Source organism: Manis pentadactyla, chromosome 5 (assembly GCF_030020395.1).
Source record: "Manis pentadactyla isolate mManPen7 chromosome 5, mManPen7.hap1, whole genome shotgun sequence".
NCBI lineage: Eukaryota > Metazoa > Chordata > Mammalia > Pholidota > Manidae > Manis > Manis pentadactyla.
In genome coordinates this window covers 67,741,138-67,757,665 of record NC_080023.1, presented here as the reverse complement: position 1 = coordinate 67,757,665, position 16,528 = coordinate 67,741,138, and the positions used below count along the sequence as shown (strand labels likewise).

Genomic DNA, 16,528 nt, shown 5'->3' with positions numbered 1-16,528 from the left:
ATTTTATTTTCCACATTATTTTTGTCTTGGTTTAGCTATCTTTTGGAAACACTTGAAATCTGTTTTGGTGCCTTCTTTGAAAAATTAGTAAGATTATTTTAATTTTATTTAGGAAAGGAAAATTTTATAAAAATTCAGATATTCTGTCTTCCAAGTGTATCTAAAGGGAAAATAGCAAAAAACACCTCTTGAGTTAAGCCTGTGTGTTCATTGTATTATTAAAGTGCATACTATTTGCTCATAGTTACACTAGGAAAAAATAATTTATGACATTGTCCTGGCTTATAATTTAGTTTGTTTAAAAATGAACACTCATTATTTTTAAAAAGCTTCATTGGGATATAATTGGCATGTAATAATTTGCTATAAAAGTGTACAATTGCCATAAAGTATACAACTTGATGGGTTTTGACATATGCATACACATGAGAAATGATCCATAATCCAGATAATGAACATATCTTTTACTCCCAAAAGCTTCCTTGACCCCTTTATACTATCTCCACCTGTTTTCTTTTTCTACCCACAGGCGAACAACGATTTGTTTTCTGTCTTTAGGGGTTAGTTTGCATTTCCCAGACTTTTATATCAATGGAGCCATATAGTTTGTACTCATTTTTCTGGGGTTTTACCTTGTTCTTTCATGTTCTTTATCTCTGTTTCTTCATTTTTCTTGACTCTCTGTGTTGGTTTCTGTGTGTTAGATAAAACAACCACCTCTCCCAGGAGTTGTCTCATGCAGGTGAATCTTAGCGTCAACTCTGTCCTAGCTCCTGGTTGTCTCTCAAACCTTTGTGATTGTCCAAGCAGGCTCCTTTATTTTTAGTGGCTCTCGGTAGTTGAGGCTGTGCTAAGTGTCCCAAAGGGGAGGATCTCAGTCAGCATCTAGATTCAGGCTGACTGGGAAGCCAGACCCTCAGCAGCTTTTAAAGTATACAAATATACCTCTTTCAGGAGACAACTGGGAAATGGGTGTTTCTGTCTGCTCCATCTGTGTTGAGAATTTGTAGTCATTTTTTGTCTTGCTTCTTTCATTATCTTGTGATCAACCCATGTTATTGTGTATATCAATAGTTCATTCTTAATTTTTCTGAGTATTTTATTGTATGAATGTGTCATAACTGGTTTATTAATTTACCTGTTGATGGACATTTAGACCTGTTTACGGTTTTTGGCTCTACAAAGTTGCTATGAATATTCACATACAAGTACACATGGACTTTCATTTCTTTTAAGTAATACCTAGAAGTGGAATGGCTGGATCACATGGTTGATATATGTTCATTGTTGAAGAAGTTGCCAAACTGTTTTTCCAAAGTAGATGGCCCATTGTCCATTCCCGTTAGCAATGTGTAGAGTGTCCCACTTCCTTCACATCCTCACTAGCACTTGCTATGGTCAGCCTTTTAAATTTTAGTCATTCTAATAGGTGTATACAGGTATCTTATTGTGACTTTAATTTATATTTCCCTAATGACTAATGATGTTGAATATTGGAAGCCAGGCCTTTAAGCAGCAGCTTTTAAAGTTTACGAGTATACCTGTTTCAGGAGAAGACTGGGAGGTGGGTGTTTCAGTCTGCTCCATCTGTGTTGAGAATTTATACCCATTTTTGTCTTGCTTCCTTCATTATTTCTTCTCTAGTGAAGAAGAATATATCCACATATCTTCTCTGATGTCTGTTCAGATCATTTGCCCATTTTGATTTTTTTCTTATTTTGAGTTTTGAAGGTTCTTTATTTATTCTGGATACAAGCACTTTATCAGATAAATGATTTGCAAGTATTTTCTCCTAGTCTGTGGCTTGTCTTTTCATCTCTTAACAGTATCTTTAGAGAAGGAGTTTTTAATTTATATGAAGTACAGTTTACCAGTTTTCCTTTTATTGATCGCGCATTTGATGTCACCTCTAAAACCTATTTAATCCTATGGCACAAAGATTTTCTCTATTTTTTTTTTGGCTTTGCTCCCGGGGCCCTTGGTGATATGGGGGCAGCCACAGAGGCACTCAGGGCCTGCTGGGAGGGAGGGTGCCCTGCTTTAGCTCTGGCCTGACAGGAAGGAAAGAGAAATACGTCCATTCTAACACAAATGAAAACTGACTTCCTTCTCTCCAGAACAGGCTCCCCTGCTCTCTTCTCTTGCAGAAAAGGTAGGCTGAGAGTCCAAGTGCTCCCTTTTGGGCAGGTTGTTTGAGGGTGGGGTGGGTAGAGATCAAAGTTACTGTAACTTTTCTTAAATGACAGTTGAAAAGGTGTAAAACAGAGACAAAGGATGACTTGTAATTTTACTGAATAGCATACATTTTTGATGTACAGTGATAATGATTTAAACGGAGTGGAGGAAGTACTTTGGAGGTAGGTAAGAAACCAAACCAAGCCAAATCAGTACAAACCACACTAACCAAAAGCCAAATGGAGTGATTATTTTTTATTTTTACAGTTTTTTTTATTAAGGTATTATTGATATACACTCTTATGAAGGTTTCACATGAAAAACAACGTGGTTACTACATTCACCCATATTATTGAGTTCCACCCCATACCCCATTGCAGTCACTGTAAATGTAGTAAGATGCCACAGAGTCACTACTTGTCTTCTCTGTGCTACACTGTCTTCCCTATGATCCCCCCCACACCATGTGTACTAATCATAATACCCCTCAATCCCCTTCTCCCTCCCTCCCCACCCCTTCCCTTTGGTAACTGCTAGCCCCTTCTTGGAGTTTGTGAGTCTGCTACTGTTTTGTTCCTTCAGTTTTGCTTTGTTGTTATACTCCACAAATGAGTGAAATCATTTAGTACTTGTCTTTCTCCCTCGACTTATTTCACTGAGCATAATACCCTCCAGCTCCATCCATGTTGTTGTAAATAGTAGGATTTGTTTCTTTCTTATGGCTGAATAGTATTCTGTTGTGTATATGTACCACATCTTCTTTATCTATTCATCTATTGATGGACACTTAGGTTGCTTCCATATCTTGGCTATTGTAAATAGTGCTGTGATAAACATAGGGGTGCATATGTCTTTCTGTATCTGAGAACTTGTATTCATTGGGTAAATTCCTAGAAGTGGAATTTCTGGGTCAAATGGTATTTCTATTTTTAGTTTTTTAAGGAACCTTCATATTGCTTTCCACAATGGTTAAACTAGTTTACATTTCCACCAGCAGTGTAGGAGGGTTCCACTTTCTCTGCATCTTCTCTAGCATTTGTTGTTCTTAGTCTTTTTGATGCTGGCCATCCTAACTGGTGTGAGGTGATATCTCATTGTGGTTTTAATTTGCATTTCCCTGATAATTAGCGATGTGGAGCATCTTTTCATGTGCCTGTTGGCCATCTGAATTTCTTCTTTGGAGAAGTGTCTGTTTATATTCTCCACCCATTTTTTAATTGGGTTATTTGCTTTTTGGGTGTTGAGACATGTGAGTTCTTTATATATTTTGGATGTTAACCCCTTGTCAGATATGTCTTTACAAATATATTCTTCAATACCGCAGGATTCCTTTTTGTTCTGCTGATGGTGTCCTTTGCTGTACAAAAGCTTTTTAGCTTGATTTAGTCCTATTTGTTCATTTTTGCTTTTGTTTCCATAGCCCGAGGAGATGCATTCAGGAAAAAGTTGCTCATGTTTATATTCAGGAGATTTTTTACCTATGTTGTCTTCTAAGAGTTTTATGGTATCATGACTTACATTCAGGTCTTTATCCATTTCAAGTTTACTTTTGTGTATGGGGTTAGACAATAATCCAGTTTCATTCTCTTGCATATAGCTGTCCAGTTTTGCCAACACCAGCTGTTGAAGATGCTGTCATTTCCCCATGGTATGTTCATGGCTACTTTATCATGTATTAGTTGACTATATCTGCTTAGGTTTATATCTGGGTTTGCTAGTCTGTTCCATTGATCTATGTGTCTGTTCATGTGCCAGTACCAAATTATCTTGATTACTGTGGCTTTGTAGTAGAGCTTGAAATCAGGGAGTGTAATCTCCCCAGCTTTATTCTTCCTTCTCAGGATTGCTTTGGCTATTTGGGATCTTTTATGTTTCCATATGAATTTTAGAACTCTTTCCTCTAGTTTGTTGAAGAATGCTATTGGTATTTTGATAGGGATTGTGTTGAATCTGTAGATTGCTTTAGGCAGGATGGCCATTTTGACAATATTAATTCTTCCTACCCAAACGCATGGGATGAATTTCCATTTATTAGTGTCCTCTAATTTCTCTCAAGAATGTCTTGTAGTTTTCAGGGTATAGATCTTACACTTCCTTGGTTAGGTATATTCCTAGGTATTTTATTCTTTTTGATGCAATTGTGAATGGAATTGTTTTCCTGATTTCTCTTTCTGCTAGTTCATCATTAATGTATAGGAATGCAACAGATTTCTGTGTATTAATTTTGTATCCTACAACTTTGCCCTATTCAGATATTAGATCTAGTATTTTTGGAGTGGATTCTTTAGGGTTTTTTATGTACAATATCATGTCATCTCCAAACAGGGACAGTTTGACTTCTTCCTTACTAATCTGGATGCCTTTTATTTCTTTGTGTTGTCTGATTGCCAAGGCTAGGACCTTCAGAACTGTGTTGAATGAAAGTGGGGAGAGTGGGCATCCTTGTCTTGTTCCTGATCTTAAAGGAAAAGCTTTCAGCTTCTCACTGTTAAATATGATGTTGGCTGTGGGTTTGTCATATATGGCCTTTATTATTTTGAGGTACTTGCCCTCTATACCCATTTTGTTGAGAGTTTTTGTCATGAATGGTTGTTGAATGCTCTTTCAGCATCTATGGAGATGATCATGTGGTTTTTGTCCTTCTTTTTGTTGATGTGGTGGATGATGTTGATGGATTTTCGAATGTTGTACCATCCTTGCATCCCTGGAATAAGTCCTACTTGATCATGATGGATGATCTTTTTGATGTTTTCACCAGACTGTCTTTTTATCTTTGTCAAAAGTCAGTCGTCTGTGGGAACGCTCTGTACTTTATAACCAATTTTGGTATGAACTGAAATCTGCCTTCAAAAATGAAGTCTATTTTAAGAAAAAGAAAGAAGAGGCAAAAGAAAACAAAAAATCAGTTGTTCTTTTAAGTTCAGTCTATTTTTGAACTCTCTGCTGTATTCCATTTATTTATTTGTCTATTTTTGCACCAATCCCTCCCTATCTTGATTACACTAGCTTTATAAGTCTTGAAATCAGATCCTCTCACTTTGCTATTCTTTTCAAAATTGTTTTCACTATTCTATGTTTCTTGCATTTTCCTATGAATTTTTAGAACCAACTTACCAGTCCTACAAAAAAGCATGCTGGGATTTTATTTGGGATCTGTAGATGGACAACTGATCTTACAATGTTGTATCTTCTGATCCGTAAGCACAATGCATCTCTCCATTTATTTAGGTCTTTAAAAATTTTTCTCCGCAGTGTTTTATAATTTTTAGGTTTTGCACTTCTTTTGTCATGTTTATCCCTAAGTATTTCATATTTTTAACATAGTTGTAAATTGCATTGTTTTTTGAATTTTAATTTCTGACTGTTCATTGGTAGTATAAAAAAATACAGTTGGTTTTTGTATATTGATCTTTGATCCTGCTACGTTACAGTGTCACTTCTTAGTTCTACTTACTTTCCTGTAGATTCCATTATATTTTCTACATAGGCAATCATATTGACATATTTCTTTTATTGCTTTAAAAATCTTGCTCCATTTTCTTTTCCTATACCGTGTTTCCCATTAGAAATCTGTGGTCATCCTTATATTTGTTCTTGTGTATGTAATATGTCTTTTTCCCCTGGCTGCTTTAAAATACTTTCTTTTTATCTCTGATTTGAGTAATATGATTATGATGTGCTTTGTTGTCATGTTCTCACATTTCTTTTGCTTAAGGTTAATGAGCTTCTTGGTTGTGTGAGTTAATTTTAATTAAATTTGTACTAATTTTGTCAGTTAAAATTTTTTTTCACTCTTTATGTCCTTTTCTTTGGGGCCTTCATACATGCTTATCAGACCTCTTGAAGATGTCCCACATTTCACTGATTCTCCATTCATTTTTAAAATGCTTTTTTCTCTCTGTGTTTCATTTTGGGAAGTTTCTATTAGTATGTCTTCAATTTAATATTTTCTTCTACAATAGATAATGTGCCATTAATCCTTTCTAGTGTAGTTTTCCTTTTAGACATTGTAATTTTCATTTCTAGAAGTTTGATTTTTGTCTTTTTCATGTCTTCCCTGTCTCTGCTTAGTTTCTGAAAATATGAAATATAGTTATAATAACCATTGTAATGTCCTTGTATGTTAATTCTTACATTTGTTTTAGTTCTGGGCCAGTTTTAATTGACTTATATTTTCCCCATTAAGATTTATATTTTCCTGCTTCTTTGCATACTTGATAATTTTTGATTGGATGCCAGGCATTGTTAATTTTGCCTTTTTTTGAGTGCTGGATGTTTTTGTATTCCCATAAATATTTTTATGCTTTATTTTGGAATGTAGTTAAGCTACTTAGAAGCAGTTTATTCTTTCTAGTTCTTATTTTAAAGATTTGTTAGGCTCACTTAGAAGCTTGTGTAGAGCTAATTATTCCCCATGTCTGAGGCAGCACTCCTCTATGTATCCTAGTCAGTGACTCGTGCATTATGACATTTCCTTGTCTACCTTGCGGGAGAATGCACTATTCCCAGTCCTTGGGATCTCTAGGTATTGTTCTTCCTAATTCTTTCAGGTGGGTCTTTACCCAGTCTCAGATTATTTCCTCACATTCACATACAAATCACTGTGCTGCTTAATTTTTTAAGAGATATTTTTCTGAAATTTTCTGGAGATCTCTGGAGTTCTCTCTCTGTGAAAGTCTCTCCTCTTTGGTTCTCTCTCTGTGAAAGTTTCTCCTCTTTGGTTGTGCAAATGCTAGCTGCCTTGATCTCCCCAGACTTCCAGCTTTGTCTTTTCGACTCAGGGAGTCAGCTGGATTCCCTCTCCTTGGGCTGCAGCCTGGGAACTCTCTGAAGGCAGTATCCTGGCAGAAATACACACCTCACTTTGTTTCTTGTCTCTCAGGGATTACTGTTTTTCATTGCCTGCTGGCCAGTGTTGTAAAAACTGTTTCATATATTTTGGGGTGTGTTTTTTTTGGTGGTTTCAGGTTGGACAGTAAATCTTGTCTCTGTTACTTCAAATACGCTTGAGAAATAATTTTATGTTAAACCATCTGCTAAATATAATAAGTATAGCTATAGGAAGCAAGTAGAAGTAATTTCCAGAGTGATAGGAGCTTTGTACTTAAGTAGAAGAAGGAAATGAACTGGAATTTCCAGGTTAAGAGGATTTGGATCTATACAGTGGACATGTCATATCTCTGCAGTTAGAAATAGTCCTTGTCTTGTCACAAAAGAATTATGGGGGAACAAATGAACAAAACCTTTGTTGTTGACTATTTCAAGGGACCAAATTACATATTTACCTCAAGGAATTTTTTTCTCTGCTTACTGTATCTTTTAAATGGAAACCGTGAAGAGATACAGTGAAATATAAAGTTTGGCCATTCAGGGATATGTTCTGGTTTTCAATGTCAAGTTATTTTATTGTAAGTTTTTATTGTAAATAATAAATGTTAAATAAATGGGTTTTGAAATCAAGCAGAGTTGGATTTGAATTCTGGCTCTGTCATTTATTAGCTGTGTTTCTTTAGACCAGTTACTTCTAGTTTCAGTTTTAAAATGGGGACAATGAGGTTGTTATCAGGATTAAGTGAGATTATTCATTTAAAGTAATTGGATCAGAGCCTGACACAGATAGAACCCTCAATACGTGTTGGTTTCCTTTATACATTATACTATGAAGGTATGATAGTTGCATTAAAATATTTTGTGTATTCAGCCTTCTGACATAAAACTATCCATTTGGTTTTTTCATAAACTCTTAGAGATAAAAAAAACTATGTTCAAGTGTGATATACCTCTATTCATTTCTTAAGCTTCATTTTATTTAGTATTTTCAGTCTCTGCCCATAAGATAACAAACATCTGGATAAAAATTGAAAAGGCATTAGATTTTGGTGAGTGGGTTCATCTCAATGGCTATGCAGGATTGACAAAATGACCTCATATGAATTAACTCTATTTATGTATATCTCCCTCCCCAATTTTTTTATGTGGGTAATTTCTTTTTCATTTCTGTCATCCTTGTCTTGCTCAACTTGGTATCACCTCCCCATAGTTTATCCGTTGTGGGTTTATCCTCAAAGAGATCTTTGGCTGGTTAATTTTGAGAGTTTGTAGGAACCAAGCTCCCCTAGCCCTTTTAACCCTAACTGAGCACTTCTTGTACTACAAATGGGAATGCACTGAGTTCTCCGATTTCAGCCACTGTCCTCACATTGGTCTGCAGAGATTTCTAGTGAGTGCTTGTTGGCAATTTTGGGTTTTTCTTGTTCTCAGATCCATCAGACCCTCTTCTTTCTCTGCATGTCCGGGGATACCACATGTGTCTTGCAGCTGCTGGTGGGTTATCCTTTTCTGCTCATATTTTCAGTTCCCTGGGGAAATCTTATCACTTAATTGTCAATACTTTATGTAAATATTGTGCATGAATTTTTGGTTTAGGTATCCTACTTGCTTTGTTTTTATGGGGAGTGGTTTGGGGAGATTTAAAAACTATATTGTGGCTGCCATCATATTCCCAGAATGCCTCCCCACTCAGTCTGTTTTTCACATTTATCTTTCCATTTGAGATAGAGCCAACAGTTTTCTGGAAGCTCTGACCCAAGGTTAATGAAATGGTAACTAGATTGTGATAAAAGAAACTATCCTAGCTGGAGGTGGCTTGCTAGTAGGATTCTTTTAATACAGGCCTTTAATTTTTCTGGATGTGTGTGTCTGTGGCTACATTACTTCCTTATTATTTAATTTTCAAATATGATGACAGTATAAATACCATTTTTATTCATTTCAGATATATCATTAGTCAGTTTCTGCTCTCCTGCCCTATACACTTGAGAATTACTAAAAATATCTTGATATTGCACCAGCTGCTTAAAATTCAGGTATTGTTTCTGTTCTCTATCACCAGAACTTTAAAGGGATTTTGCTTTTTGCCATGTTGAACACTTATAAAAAAAATCTTCATGGTGAGGTGGGGTGGCTTTCTTTTCTTTCCCAAACCTCTTGTTTTTCTTGGTCTTGAAAAAATCATTCAGGTTAGAAATGTGGGATGTGAAAAGCTTTTTAGAGTTTTCATTGGCTGCAAACCTAGAGAGTGTCAATTAAGCCAATCCAATTTCTTTTGGAACTTTGCCTTTTTTTTTTTTTTTTGAGGAAATAAATCACTGCAGAAATAAACATGTCATCTGGTCATTTGAAACCTTATGGATTTTTGTTCAAGTTTAAAATTGATTAGAAGTAGTGCTGGTAGTGGTCTGGGGTGAGTGAGAAGGAAAGAAAGCAGAATTAATTATTCCCCCAAATCTATTACACTCCAAGGGCATTTTCTGCAGAATCATTATTGATAGTATATTGATAGACCTCCCCATGAAAAGTGAGTGTGTTAGCAATTTTACCTGACTCACAGGAGAGGAAAATAGGAATCTGAGAAATTCTTGAAAGTCCTGGAAGATAAAATTAAATCCCACACTTCCTCCTTGTATTCTATGTTCTGCCACAGAAAAAGCTCAATTCTAAACAGCGGTAATCATTAATGACTTTCCCTTACAATAACAATTTTCCTTAATTTTCAGAGATCTTCAGAAAGCTCTCATTTTGGAAACTGTAGAAATTACTACTACTGATCACACGCATTTTTGTGTATGAGTGGACGTGAATGCACTTGGATGATTTATAGTAAGGAAGGGCTTTCTCCTTATCTGACTCACCTTTTTGTCCCCAGAGCAACCCATCTGCTCCACTCTTGAGTCTTGCTGTATGTGGTACCCAGTTGATGACTGATTAATTCCTAGCTCTCCACCCTTGCCAGGCTATTGTCTACTGCCTGAAAAGCCCCAAACATCAGCTCTATTCGTAAGAGTTAATCTCTCCATTCTTACTTAGATGAGAACTCAATTCCTACAGGAAGTCTTCTCCTGTTAAATGCTATTTATTTCCTTGACATTGCCTTTGGGGCCACATGCCCTCAGCACACACACACACACACACACACACACATATATATATTTATTTTGGTATCATTAATCTACAACTACATGAGGAACATTATGTTTACTAGACTCCCCCATCACCAAGTTCCCCCCACATACCCCATTACAGTCACTGTCCATCTGCATAGTAAGATGCTGTAGAATCACTACCTGTCCTCCCCCTGCTGTACAGCTCCCCCTGTGCCCCCCCCACATTATACATGCTAATCATAATGCCCACTTTCTTCCCTCCCACCCATCCCTCCCCTCCCACCCATCCTCCCCGGTCCCTTTCCCTTTGGTAACTGTTAGTCCATTCTTGGGTTCTGTGAGTCTGCTGCTGTTTTGCTCCTTCAGTTTTTTCTTTGTTCTTATACTCCACAAATGAGTGAAGTCATTTGATACTTGTCTTTCTCCACCTGGGTTATATCACTGAGCATAATACCCTCTAGCTCCATCCATGTTGTTGCAAATGGTAGGATTTGTTTTCCTATGGCTGAATAATATTCCATTGTGTATATGTACCACATCTTCTTTCGTCTACTGATGGACACTTAGGTTGCTTCCATTTCTTGGCTGTTGTAAATAGTACTGCGAGAAGCATAGGGGTGCATCTGTCTTTTTCAAACTGGGCTGCTGCATTCTTAGGGTAAATTCCTAGAAGTGGAATTCCTGGGTCAAATGGTATTTCTATTTTGAGCTTTTTGAGGAACCTCCATACTGCTTTCCACAACAGTTGAACTAATTTACATTCCCACCAACAGTGTAGGAGGGTTCCCCTTTCTCCACAACCTCGCCAACATTTGTTGTTGTTTGTCTTTTGGATGGTAGCCATCCTTACTGGTGTGAGGTGATATCTCATTGTGGTATTAATTTGCATTTCTCTGATGACTAGCGATGTGGAACATCTTTTCATGTGTCTGTTGGCCATCTGAATTTCTTCTTTGGAGAACTGTTTGTTCAGTTCCTCTGACCATGTTTTGATTGGATTATTTGCTTTTTGTTTGTTGAGGTGCATGAGCTCTTTATATATTTTGGATGTCAACCCTTTATCGGATCTGTCATTTATGAATATATCCTCCCATACTGTAGGATACCTTTTTGTTCTATTGGTGGTGTCCTTTGCTGTACAGAAGCTTTACAGTTTGATGTAGTCCCACTTGTTCATTTTTGCTTTTGTTTCCCTTGCCAGGAAAGATATGTTCATGAAGAAGTCGCTCATGTTTATGTCCAAGAGATTTTTGCCTATGTTTTTTCTAAGAGTTTTGTGGTTTCATGGCTTACATTCAGGTCTTTGATCCATTTCAAATTTACTTTTGTGTATGGGGTTAGACAATAATCCAGTTTCATTCTCTTACATGTAGCTGTCCAGTTTTGCCAACACCATCTGTTGAAGAGACTGTCATTTCCCCATTGTATGTCCATGGCTCCTTTATCGTATATTAATTGACCATATATGTTTGGGTTAATGTTTGGAGTCTCTATTCTGTTCCATTGATCTGTGGCTCTGTTCTTGTGCCAGTACCAAATTGTCTTGATTACTGTGACTTTGTAGTAGAGCTTGAAGTTGGGAAGCGAGAGCCCCCTGCTTTATTCTTCCTTCTCAGGATTGCTTTGGCTATTTGGGATCTTTGGTGGTTCCATCTGACTTTTAAAACTATTTGTTGCAGTTCATTGACGAATGCTGTAGGTATTTTGATAGGCATTGCATTGAATCTGTAGATTGCTTTAGGCAGGATGGCCATTTTGACAATATTAATTCTTCCTAGCCAAGAGCACAGGATGAGTTTCCATTTGTTAGTGTTCTCTTTAATTTCTCTTAAGAGTGTCTTGTAGTTTTCAGGGAATAGGTCTTTCACTTCCTTGGTTAGGTTTATTCCTAGGTATTTTATTCTTTTTGACACAGTTGGGAATGGAATTGTTTTCTTGATTTCTCTTTCTGTTAGTTCATCATTAGTGTATAGGAAAGCCACAGATTTCTGTGTATTAATTTTGTATCCTGCAACTTTGCTGAATTTAGATATTAGTTCTAGTAGTTTTACAGTGGAATCTTTAGGGTTTTTTATGTACAATATCATGTCATCTGCAAATAGTTAGAGTTTTACTTCTTCTTTACCAACCTTGATGCCTTGTATTTCTCTGTTTTGTCTAATGGCCATGGCTAGGACCTCCAGTACTATGTTTGAAAACAGTGGGGAGAGTGGGCATCCCTGTCTTGTTCCCGATCTTAGAGAAAGAGCTTTCAGTTTCTCGCTGTTAAGTATGATGTTGTCTGTGGGTTTATCGTATATGGCCTCTATTATGTTGAGATACTTGCCCTGTATACCCATTCTGTTGAGAGTTTTTATCATGAATGGATGTTGAATTTTGTCAAATGCTTATTCAGCATCGATGAAATGATCATGTGTTTTTTGTCCTTCTTTTTGTTGATGTGGTGGATGATGTTGATGGATTTTCGAATGTTGTACCATCCTTGCATCCCTGAGATGAATCCCACTTGATCATGATGTATGATCCTCTTGATATATTTTTGAATTCGGTTTGCTAATATTTTGTTGAGTATTTTTACATCTATATTCATCAGTGATATTGGTCTGTAATTTTCGTTTTTGGTGGAGTCTTTGCCTGGTTTTGGTATTAGAGTGATGCTGGCTTCATAGAATGAGTTTGGAAGTATTTCCTCCTCTTCTATTTTTTTGAAAACTTTAAGGAGAATAGGTATTATGTCTTCTCTACATACCTGATAAAATTCAGCAGTGGATCCATCTGGCCCGGGGGTTTTGTTCTTCAGTAGTTTTTTGATTACCGCTTCAATTTCTTTGCTGGTAATTGGTCTGTTTAGATTTTCTGTTTCTTCCTTGGTCAGTCTTAGAAAGTTGTATTTTTCTAGGAAGTTGTCCATTTCCTCTACATTTTCCACTGTGTTTGCATATTGATTTTCATAGTATTCTCTAATAATTTTTTATATTTCTGTGGGGTCCGTCGTGATTTTTCCTTTCTCCTTTTCTATTCTGTTGATATGTATAGATTCTCTTTTTCTCTTCATAAGTCTGGCTAGGGGCTTATCTATTTTGTTTATTTTCTCAAAGAACCAGCTCTTGGTTTCATTGATTTTTTTCTATTGTTTTATTCTCCTCAATTTTATTTATTTCTTCTCTGATCTTTATTATGTCCCTCCTGCTGACTTTAGGCCGCATTTGTTCTTCTTTTTCCAGTTTCAATAATTGTGACTGTAGACTATTCATTTGGGATTGTTCTTCCTTCTTTAAATAGGCCTGGATTGCTATATACTTTCCTCTTAGAACTGCCTTTGCTGCATCCCACAGAAGTTGGGGCATTGTGTTGTTGTTTTCATTTGTCTCCATATATTGCTTGATCTCTGTTTTGATTTTGTCATTGATCCATTGATTATTTAGGAGCATGTTGTTAAGCCTCTGTGTGTTTGTGAGCCTTTTTGTTTTCTTTGTATAATTTATTTCTAGTTTTATGCCTTAGAGGTCTGAGAAGTTGGTGGGTAGAATTTCAATCTTTTTGAATTTACTGAGGCTCTTTTTGTGGCCTGGTATGTGGTTACATATTCTGGAAAATGTTCCATGTGCACTTGAGAAGAATGCGTATCCTGCTGCTTTTGGGTGTAGAGTTCTGTAGATGTTTATTAGGTCCATCTGTTCTAGTGTATTGTTCAGTGCCTCTGTGTCCTTAACTTATTTTCTGTGTGGTGGATCTGCCCTTTGGGGTGACTGGTTTTTTGAAGTCTCCCAGAACAAATGCATTGCAGTCTATTTCCCCCTTTAGTTCTGTTAGTATTTGTTTCATACATGTTGGTGCTCCTGTATTGGGTGCATATATATTTATAATGGTTATATCCTCTTGTTGGACTGACCCCCTTATCATTATGTAATGTCCTTCTTTATCTCTTGTTACTTTCTTTGTTTTGAAGTCTATTTTGTCTGATACAAGTACTGCAACACCTGCTTTTTTCTCACTGTTGTTTGCATGAAATATTTTTTTCCATCCCTTGACTTTTAGTCTGTGTAAGTCTTTGGGTTTGAGGTGTATCTCTTGTAAGCAGCATGTAGATGGGTCTTGATTTTTTACTCATTCTGTTACTCTGTCTTTTGATTGGTGCATTCAGTCCATTTACATTTAGGGTGATTATTGAAAGATATGTACTTATTGCCATTGCAGGCTTTAGATTCCTTATTACCAAAGATTCAAGGGTAGCTTCTTTACTATCTAGCTGTCTAACTTACCTCTCTTATTAAGCTATTATAAACACAGTCTCATGATTCTTTATTTTTCTCCCTTCTTATTCCTCCTCCTCCATTCTTTATACGTTAGGTGTTTTATTCTGTACTCTTTTGTGTTTCCTTTGACTGCTTTTGTGACTAGTTGATTTTATTTTTTTCCTTTAATTAGTATTTGGTTGGTCTGCTTTCTTTGCTGTGATTTTATTTTCTCTGGTGACATCTATTTAGCCTTAGGAGTGCTTTCATCTAGAGCAGTCCCTCTAAAATACCCTGTAGAGGTGGTTTGTGTGAGACAAATCCCCTCAAGTTTTGCTTGTCTGGGAATTGTTTAATCCCTCCTTCATATTTAAATGATAATCATGCTGGATACAGTATCCTTGGTTCAAGGCCCTTCTGTTTCATTGCATTAAATATATCATGCCATTCTCTTCTGGCCTGTAAGGTTTCTGTTGAGAAGTCTGATGATAGCCTGGTGGGTTTTCCTTTGTAGGTGACCTTTTTTCTCTCTGTGGCTGTGTTTAAGACTCTGTTCTTGTCTTTGATCTTTGCCATTTTAATTATTATATGTCTTCATGTTGTCCTCCTTGGTTTCCTTTTGTTGATAGTTCTGTTGGCTTCCATGGTCTGAGAGACTATTTCCTCCCCCAGTTTGGGGACGTTTTCAGCAATTTTTTCTTCAAAGACCCTTTCTATCCCTTTTTCTCTCTTTTCTTCTTCTGGTACCCCTATAATGCGAATATTGTTCCTTTTGGATTGGTCACACATTTCTCTTAATATTCTTTCATTCCTGGAGATCCTTTTATCTCTCTCTGCCTCAGCTTCTCTGTATTCCTGTTCTCTGATTTCTATTCCATTAACGGCTCCTTGCACCTCATCAATTCTGCTCTTAAATCCTTCCAGAGATTGTTTTATTCCTGTATTCTCCCTCTCTACTTGCTCCTTTAGCTCTTATATATTTTCTCTGCAGGTCCATCAGCATGGTTATGACCATTGTTTTGAATTCTTTTTCAGGAAGATTGGTTATATCTATCTCCCCAGGCCCTCTCTCAGGGGTTGTCTGGGTAATTCTGGACTGGACTCAATTCTTCTGCCTTTTTGTGGCAATAGAGGTATCTCCAGGCAGGTAGCGCATGTGTCAGCTGTGAGAACAAAGTCCTTTCCTGTTTGCTGGTTACCTTGACCTTCTCCGCTGCCTGTGTTGGTTACCCAGCCTCCAGATTAATCCCCTAAGCTGCCATTGGCGGGGTCACCATCAGGGTAGCCCAGAGCCGTGCAGGGAGTGACAGGCGCATCCGGTGTCCTCTCCTGTGAGAGCGGCACTCCTTCACACCTTGCCCTGGTTTTCTCTGCCTGCACCAGGCAGCTGCCTGCTGGCAGCGGCCTCTGGGTCTGGCCTGGGTGGTTGCCCATTGGGAGGAGATTCTGGGAGGCTGCTGGGGGCACAGCTGCTCCCGGGCTGCTCCGCCGCCACCGTGGGTGCATGTGGCCACTCCTCAGCTGCTCCGCCGCCACCGGGGGTGCGCATGGCCACTCTCCGGCTACTGGGCCACTGTGTCAGGGGCTGTGCTGGCCAGGGCAACGACTGGCAGGCTGCTTATCACCATGAGGGGCTTCAGAGCTGCATTGTCACCCAGGGGGCTAGGGTTGACTTTCCTCAGAATTCCCAGTCTGCTGTGTTGAGTGTGCCGGGGCACTTCTATCCAGCTGTTAGGCCCCTGTCCCTTTAAGACTTTCAAAAAGCACTCGCTTTTCTTTTGTTCCAGGAGAGTCCTTTCCAGGGATCCGCTCGCAGATTTTGCTTTTCCGTTTCTCTAATATCCAGCACACCATGCAGTGTGTGTCTGTGCTCTGGTGCAGATTACTAGAGCTGGTTGTTTAGCAGTCCTGGGCTTCCGCTCCCTCCCTGCTCTGACTCCTCTCCTCCTGCCGGAGAGCTGGCTGTGGGGAGTGCTTGGGTCCTGCCGGTCCATGACTTGTACCTTTCCTCCTTTGTGAGATGCTGAGTTCTCGCAGATGTAGATGTAGCCTGGCTGTTGTACTGTATCCACTGGTCTCGCTTTTAGGAATAGTTGTATTTTTTGTATTTTCAAAAATGTATATGATTTTGGGAGGAGATTTCCACTGTCCTACTCATGCCGCCATCTTAGCTCC

The 16,528-nt window shown here is 37.9% G+C and overlaps 1 protein-coding gene across 14 annotated transcripts in view; it reads left to right on the top strand.

Moving 5' to 3' along the window:
• Positions 1-16,528, top strand: part of LOC118923037 (uncharacterized) — a 524,114-nt gene that overhangs the window by 33,448 nt on the left and 474,138 nt on the right. The window contains exon 1 of one of the 14 annotated variants that reach the window (XR_008997786.1): positions 2,014-2,152. The exons of the other annotated variants lie outside the window; for them this stretch is intronic. The gene's annotated coding sequence lies outside the window, so the exon portion shown is untranslated. Of the gene's footprint in view, positions 1-2,013; positions 2,153-16,528 lie in introns of those variants that run through there. 14 annotated transcript variants of the gene reach the window in all.